Source organism: Coccinella septempunctata, chromosome 7, assembly GCF_907165205.1.
Source record: "Coccinella septempunctata chromosome 7, icCocSept1.1, whole genome shotgun sequence".
NCBI classification, from domain to species: Eukaryota; Metazoa; Arthropoda; class Insecta; order Coleoptera; family Coccinellidae; genus Coccinella; species Coccinella septempunctata.
In genome coordinates, this window is record NC_058195.1 from 8,777,578 (window position 1) to 8,786,778 (window position 9,201).

The window sequence follows — 9,201 nt, forward strand, 5'->3', positions numbered from 1 at the left end:
ACATAAGACATCATTGTACAAAGTCCTAGATATGCCACAGAATTATTTTATATTCAATTGCGACATACAGCGTGGAAATATGGCTAATTGCGAAAAAATTCAAGTGGTGATTGTTTGTCAAAAAATATACTGTGGGGTTTTCCTATAATTTTTTGTTGTTGAATTGCCCATGCTTCGATACATATCCTTGAAATCTCCTGAAAAGCAATTTCAAATTTTTTTCTCAGGAACGAGAAAACTGATAGAAATCAAAATGAGCAGACATTGCGAGACTGCAATAAAAAAAATTGGGTGGTGGTCATCTTACTTCATTTCTTCAACATAGGTAGGTTTCCTTGGCTTTCCTATCATCAGACCCACGCCTCTTTGTTGATCTTTTCACACATGAATATCAGTTCACGACACATTAGAAAAAGCCCAAGGTTGGATATAAACTTTTAGTACTGGTGAACTTCCAATCTATCCTTTTTAGCTCCCGGTATTGTGAAGTATCCAAAGGTTTGAAAAATCGTATAAATCAAGTAAACGACGCGTTTCACGAAACGGACGCAGTTTTATTGGATTTCCTGGTAGCAAAGCCGATTCACACGTATATAAAATTTCCGAAAAAGCTCCCAAACATAAAATTTTAAGTGCGATTGCCTTGGCTACGGAATACAATAGAGGAGCATTAAAAAACTGCTGGTCGTTGAGTTCCCATCGTCGTCGAAGGACCAATTTTTTAAATCTCAGTTCGAAATACCGAAATCATAAAGTTTGACATGAAGAAATAGCTTGTTCCAACAGGAGATCGAAAAGTTCCGTAGTATACAGGGTGATTACATATTGGGAATTAATACAGAGCTAATATGAGTGGTTGCAGAATTGATAATCATTATCGAAAATGAAATAGCGATGAAGAGAAGTAGGCATATTTAGAATTTACTGCCAACGAAATTCTGGTAACTCATTTATTACTTATATTATAAATACATACTACTTTGTTGACCAAATGGAAAGAAAAACGTGAGTTTATGCTTGTTTTTCTAATATAGGTGTAGTATCTTATTTCGAAGGTTGAAATGGTATATTGAAAGCTGAAATGAAAAACTGTCAGGTTCCCAGAGTTAGCATAGCTCATTATGAAAATTCGAAATGGCTAAAATTTTTTATCTAGGCGGAATATGGTTAGGGAAAAAGGTGTTTTTTCCACCTCAAGAATCTACCCTTAAGATACAGATGTACAAGTCATAGACTCACACTGTAATTTATGAATACTCAATTGTACAAGTATATCAACTACGTTCAGGCGCGTGGGTAGCCCTGGTGGTTACATCCGGAGCTTTCTGCCATGCTACCCCGCGCTCACTGGGTTCGAAACCCAGCCGAGCCACTTCTAAACTATTAGGCTGCATTCGTAGTTCTCAATGGTTGGTGACGTGGTTCGGGGACCACTAGTTGGTGTCCTTCAGAGGTGAGTTAAATCACAAAGGGTTGCGGTGGACCTTTGTGACTGACAAACCCACAACCATGGATTAGGCCTACAGGGGAAACCATGTAAAAACAAAACGCACCTAGCAATCTACCTCAGAGGTGGTGTGGAAAAGATTGTATTTTTTTCATTATTCTACACTATCCGTTTCTCAATTAATGTATTAATTGTTACTGAATGACTGAAATAAATTATATTGAAAAAATAATAAAACCAAATTTTTATAATTTCTTATTAATTTTCATGTAACATCTAGAGGGCGCTGCGAACGCAGCTATTATCTACTTCAAATTGCCTCAACATTTTTACAGTAAACTTTTGGTACTTTTCATAAAAAAACATATTCCCACACCGTTTCCAAGAAAAAATGAAGGATATCGTTTTCGAGATATTCACACATTTTTGTATGTCGTTGCATGTTACTTAGCTCCTAGGGCGCTAAGTAAATTTGCTGAGAACATTACAAAACTAAGTATGACGTTCCAAATTTCATGCAAATCAATATGCTGTAAGTACACAAACGATCGAATACTCATCAACTTTTTGAGTTTAGAGGGTGAAACTTTGACATACATTTTAGCAGTCCCCTTTACCATTTTTTCCAATTTCCGGTTGGAAAGATACAGGCTGCTGAAAATCCATGAAAAAAAGTAATTTCAGATTATATCTTCCGAATGATTTTATCAAATAGAATGATTTTATCAAGGAATTTAGTTTCTCATTAATCTGACGAATCTAACAGAAATTCACCTACTCTTGCTGAATACAACTGTGTTTAAAAAATCCACAGTGTCTAGTGTCATAAATTTAACTTGTGAGTCTGAAGGGAATTTTGTTTTTTCAGGATTTATGAAAATATAAAATGGCTCTATCTTTTTATACAGGCCGAATTGGAGAAAATACAAAATGAAAAAAGATTATCTTTTGACCTCAAGAATCTACAAGTAAAATTTATGTACTCGCCCTGCTGTATAGAAATCTGAATGTTATAAATTTTGGTCCTTTTCTGAATGAAACTCTATTACTAGATTCTTCACGAGGAAATTTTATACAAGAAACGAATAACACACAGCGAGTGTCCTGATTGTTTTATTTCAATAAACCTAATTTGATGGTTCCAAGTGGGCCAGAAGAAATAAAAAAACATATTGAAATCAAGTTCAAATTTGTCTTTCTCAAAAAAAATTAAAAAAAAAACTGTTTTCCGTGTAGTTTTCTCAAATTCCAGGTACTAACATAAAAGGAATATACAAGGTGCGCTTACTGAAGATACGGCAAAAACGTAGTATTATGTTTCCTTGTCATCCGAATATTCTTAACGCATAAATATTCTGTTTAGTCACTTGAAATTTTCTTTTCCGACAAATATGGGTACTTCGAATGTTACCTGCTGCTGATTTCTTGGAAATTACCTTAATTACCCCTTTAAGATTATTTAGAATTAATTTTATGATTCCTGGTATATATATTTGCTTGGTTTAACCAAGCTACTCAGTATAGTTCCATCTACCTAAAGAAGATGTGCATAATGAAACACGTGGTGAAAACATTTTTAGTGAAAATCATACAGTGCGAGTCTCTAACTTGGGATGAATTCAGTAAATCAAAGACAGTTTCTCTGTTATATAATATACGCTCGGGCAGGTCGACTAGTATCTTGAATTGGGCTCTGTTAAGCAGGGAAAATGTTATACAGTGTGTGCCAAATTTGAAATATGACGTCATCGATAAGTTTCTGAATGGCCATTAGTATCCCAGTTCAATTATTTAGTGTGTGAAAAAGTTGAAATATCTCAACTATATTCTTATAGTATGGTAGGTAAGTGTAAGTACCTAAGTAAAAACTTTTCATTTTGTCTGGAGTATAGATACGTAAAGAACAGAATACTATAAGGAATTAATCTCCTTCTTTTTTCGCCATAGTTACAAAACGTTTTAATCATCAGAAGTGGTTATAACAACGACAACATCTAGAGACAAAAATTTCTTGTCATCCCACTGAAAATCTTCAAAACCCGACATGATTAATGAAATATAATAACACCAAGAAAACATTAAACGAACAAATTTCAAACAGTAAATCCCAATGCCAAATTGTTCAAAGGCTCACCCTTATTTTAACGCTTTAAAAATCTAGATCTACCGAAGCATGAAATATTTGAGTGAGGAATGTTTTGACCTCCAAGTCTCCGTCGTATTACTGGTTACAAAAGGATGTTTATGTCCCCAACAAATTCCAAATAACGACTATGTCACGGTTTAACACGGGTGTCGCGTGTAAATGCAATAAACCAATACTCGGAGAAAAGTAAGAGTAATAAACGGAAGAAAGAGGATTCAGGCCAAGGATACGGGCTAAAAACTAGAATAATGATATTTCCTTCTGATTCTGATTGGTAGCGCATGGACCTGAGAACTGTACTGTACCAGGGTCATAACAATATTCTTCAAATTCAAAATCTATTGAACTTCGAGAAGAATCAGAAAACTGGGAAATTTCTATTTTCAATTGCCCAACTCCTTATAAAATTTTAAAGAACCTATTACATTGTTATATTAGCCCTGGGCTTCATAAAGCTTGATCGGGGAATCAACGCTTGATTGACGAATAGAAGTCAATTTGTTTTTAATCGATAATTCAGTCACGATCATTCGGAATATCTATTCTCAATTGCTATTTCTTCGATATATTCAGAAATGAGAAGGTTTCAGTGAATTCGTTTTGGAAATCGAGTAACTGTCAAATCGTTGATCAGACAATCAAAGTTCTATGAAACCCCCTGTAGGTGGGTTCTGTTTTTTTAAATGTATGTGATATTGTACCTCCTTAACGTATTGCATACAAGATTTTTTTCTAATTTTGAATTAAGTACCTAATAGTAAATATAGAAAATTATTGATAAAAATTGTGAAAACTCAAATCAAGTCTCTTAACTGCGTCCCCAGAACCTTAAACAGAACAGACTTCTTGTGAAATCCTGTATGAATTATAGTTTAGTAGTCTGATATTTAAAAATTTGAGAGGCAGAGTGGTTATCAATATTTAAAATAATTAATTTGTAATTCATGTTGTTATTAGGATAAAATTTTTCTGTCACTAATTATGAAATTCATTTTTCGTCCCAAGTTGCATAATATTGCACTTTGTGCAACTAATTATACATTGTAACACTTCGAGAAATTTCTTGCCACTTCAGAACCTTTTTTTTCATACTGTTAAGTTAAAAAGCAAATGGAGTAGACTTTGATGAAAAATTATTCGAAACATTTTATTGAATATTACACCATATTGCACGACAATGATTTATGTTGCGAGAATACAAAAGTTCAAGTGGAAGACGCAAATGGAAACAAATTGAGAAAGATCAACGACCACTATCAGAAATATAAAATTTTGAATGCTTCATCACCGATTCTCAATACTCCATTGAATTTTCTAGAAATAACAGGAATGCGAGAAACTCCACAGACATGAAATGATAATATTACCTTCATAATTTTGGTCAAAAATATTCTAATAACATTTGGCACAACATAGAAACTCTAGGAATTCAAGTTCGTAAATTTTCCACGAACCGTCACCGCATCTTTTGCAACCTGGACGACAAAAGACTATCGGCAATAGAGATTATTCGAGCTAATCTAAAAGCTGAATGAAGTACAAATCACCTATTGTCAAACACAAAACGTCATCACGTACATCATTACCTCCGAAGAGTCCAAATAAAACGGTGGCAGTATTTTCTGCACACCTGATCCTCTTTGCCTTATTGTTGAAGGATTAATGCGGTAAATACAGGAAATATTCCGAAAGTTAAACGTTGAGCTGTTCTTTGAATGAAGCAACATTTTGGAAGGTATTCCGAGATCTTATCAATTTTTTTTTCAATTATCATGTGTTTTGGCTTTGTAGCTTTCACCATACCAGCTATGGTTGAGATACAACAAGAATGATTTTCGAAAACTGATTGAAAGGAACTTGAAGAAAGACATATGAAAATAAATGAAATGTTCAGCCAGTTCTGTGGAATATTTTATTTTTGAAATAATTTTCACCAATGAAGTAAAAAATTCTCAAAATGATTTTTTGAGTACAACTGAAATTCTGTATTGTTCCACATCAAATTCACTAGTAAAATCTTCAACCTTCAATTCATAAAATGTTGAAAGTGATAGAAAGAGCAAAATATAGTACATTAATCATAATTTTGGACCAAAAAAGAGAAAATTTCAACCACCAGCATGGTATTCAACATTTAGTTCGTTTTGTGTACTTGATTTGTGCACAAATTATGAGGAATAAAAAACAGACCAAAGGATAAAACTCTTTTAAAAAAGCAGTTGAAAGGCAATAAAGTTTGTTATTTTAATACATATTTTTTTGATTAGCTTGAATGAAAAGTTACGGTGGAGAATAAACTCAGGAGCTATGGGAAATCGGTGTTTTAATTGAATTTCTATTCGAAAAAATACCACTGCAAAATTTAATTTGTTTATCTCTGTCCCTGAAAAAATTCAATGAATTCATGATCAAGTAGTCGTTTTGAGGTACTGAATCTATATCCGAGTTTATTCCTATTGATCCACCCTGTATATCTCCAAGTGAAGCATACGGGAAATAAAAAAATATAGATGATTATAGTGAAATATCATAGATCTAAAAAGTGATACAACTTCGTTCTCCACAGTAATATCTGATGCTTTCTTCCTTCAATACTTCAAACGTGGTACCAGATGAAAACAGAATTGACTCTAGTCTCTACGTAGCCCAAAATTCAATAACTTTTGTCGGAACCTAGAAAGGAACAGAAAAAGGAGCAATAAACGTGCACCAATAAAAGAGAGTGAACCCAAAGACTGCCGCCGATTTTGTTTTATGATACGCTATTAGGGTCAACGTAAATAAAACTAACGATGAAAGTAAGAAATTCGGGCAAATGTTCAGCAGTCTGGTGGATTTGTCACAGATCTGTGAACGACCCTTTTATTGGGAATTTCACCCATATTTCAGCTCGAATTTGTTGATACGATACGTTCCAGTTGCATAGACCATGTACTATTGCTTCAATACCTATAGAATATTTGAAAAAAGCCCCGATTTAGAACAACAAAAACATAAAAAAAACAATTCCTAAACACATAACGAAATACAACAAACAAAAAATAAAAAGAAAACAAAACACTTCCTCACTTCGAATTATGGCTTATATTTCTTGATTGTTTAATAAATAAGCTGTTTTGACATTGTCTTATTGCTTTCGACAACAGTAAACATTGATATAATTTGAGAAAATACAAAAAAAATTTTATTGCCTTTCCATATCCATAGAATGTCTGATCAGTTTCATTTCTGTCAGTTTTCTGGTTATCAATAAAAAAAGTAGAGATTGCTTTTCAGGTGTCATCGTCAGGGGCTGTTAAAAAAAAATGAAAGACCAAAACTTCCTTGACAAGGAATCACTTCTTAAATGTTTCGCAACTATTCATTTACAATACAAATATTGAATTGATGTGGCCGATACTTGGAAAATATATAATTTTTATTGACTAATTATAGTGAAACTTTCTTTCTTTGAGGAATTAGAAATGATATGAGGCTATTTCCATGAATTTTTCCATTATTTCGAATATACACAAAAGAACGAAATCATCCTCGAAAGTTACTCGATGAATCATCTTATCTCCTGAAATATCTCTCTAAGTATTGCTTCTTCGCCGAACTTCTTCTGATAAGAGAGGTCACCCTATAAGAGACTTTTAACATCCCCCAAGTGGCAAGCATTAGTTAATCGTCACATTTAAGATAGGTGAAGAATTTTTCACTCACTTGGATGAAGAGTGGGATCTTGAGATTTTTTTAGCACTTATATGTGTTACATTTCTCTTCTCACAGGGTGAAATAGATGCGACAGGTTCAGTTTTCGTTTATTTAAATTGAATTTATGGGAATAAGGATCAATTCCTGACTTCACATTCGAATTGTCACGAGATATTGTAGAAAATACTTCATCAAGCCTTACTACGTGGAAATTCATCGGTTCATGGTAGTTACAGTATAAAATTGATATAGAATTTTGTATTTCTATACTTTTATTGAAATTTTAAGAATAGAACACAGTTTATGAACTCAGATATGCCCAAATATTCTATCAATGAATGACTTAATTCATTTTCTTTCTGATTTTTGCAGCATGATCCTATTAATAGCCAACAAAATTGAGGATAATTAGGTTAGTTTTCTTTCAATTGATTCTTTTGTATTTATTATTAAGGGGTGAAATCAAGAAATATATTTAACTAGAAGCAACACTATCTTTTTAAACTTAATTTCAGGAGGAAAATGTCATTCTTCTAGGAATAAGAAATTTTTGTGGAATTCTAACTGCAATATCGAAAACACTCATCGTGTTCTGTTATAATATTCAATGAATTGACTCCTTGTTGTGTGTGTATTCAGGCAGGGAAGAAAATTTCGTTTTTTTCCACCTTCGGAGAAATTCCTCGGAGTTTCCGCCCAACAAAGTTCCAAATGATATTCCATCTTTTATGTTTTTATAATACCATCCCCTAACACCAAGAAGCCGAAAGGCACCTTCATCATAAAGCTTCCATAACAAAATATGTCCTGCATTCGCATTTTTACCAGCGACTTTCAAACGACAAAATGTGGGTCATAGATCCCTTTGCAGTTTGCCGCCCAAACACCACCCCCTACAGGGGAAAGCAGAACAGGTCCCTTTCAAGTCGACATAATCCTGTTAAATAGAGATGACTATGTTTGGACCCCTGGACAGTGGCGAATTCTACGGCAGACTCGTAAGGGTTGAAAGGGTTCCTTGGTTCGCATTTCATTGGCACAATTTTGGGCTATCTAGTTACTTCTGGCAAATCTCAACTCTTTCGAAGTTGTAAAATTTATTGTAGAGTCAAGGCTACAAATTTGTTTGGTGTGAAGACCTTGGAGTAATTGGATTACGGTTACTGAGCTTCTATGAATGGAGTAATGGAATTAAGGGATAGTCCAAACTGGCGTCGAAACCTGGGACTCACAATTCTTTGATTCATTGATATTCCTTCTTAGAATTTTCATAGAAATATTTACTGATTCTTTCAAATCTTAGGTTCCCGTTTTATCAATTTCTTATATTTTGTTCGAATAATATGGGCTTTCACAAATGAAATGAGCTTCAACACAGAGCATTATCGATTAATCGAATTGAACAATTATTTCTTTTCATTTCATGTAAGGGTTGTTGAAATTCAATTCATTTTAGATGTATCGAATTGTACAGAATACATGGTATATGTAAACAAATTCTAAGGATTCAGGGAGATGATTCCTCAATGTGATTAAGCAGGGGTAGTTGAGTTTTTTCGAAATCGACCTCCCTTCCAAGATATAAGCTTTTGGAAGGCGATGGCGAGTTGACATAATATGAAGCATTAAGTAGATGTTACTCACAAAATTTTTTTAGATCTCATAATTTGATTATTAGGGGTTGAAAATAACAACTGTTTATGATTTTCCTTCAAAAATTGTTTTCGTGAGATGGATTTTCGAAAAATAAAATTCTCTTATGGTTTCCCATTCAATTCTCATCAATCAGAACAACCCATTGAGGTGAAATTTTTGTGCGTGATATTAGCGAAGTTTTTGGCAACGAGCTCATTAAAGCGTGATGCAAAACATCTTGGAAATATAAGCGGAAACGAAAATGATACCAGGCTTT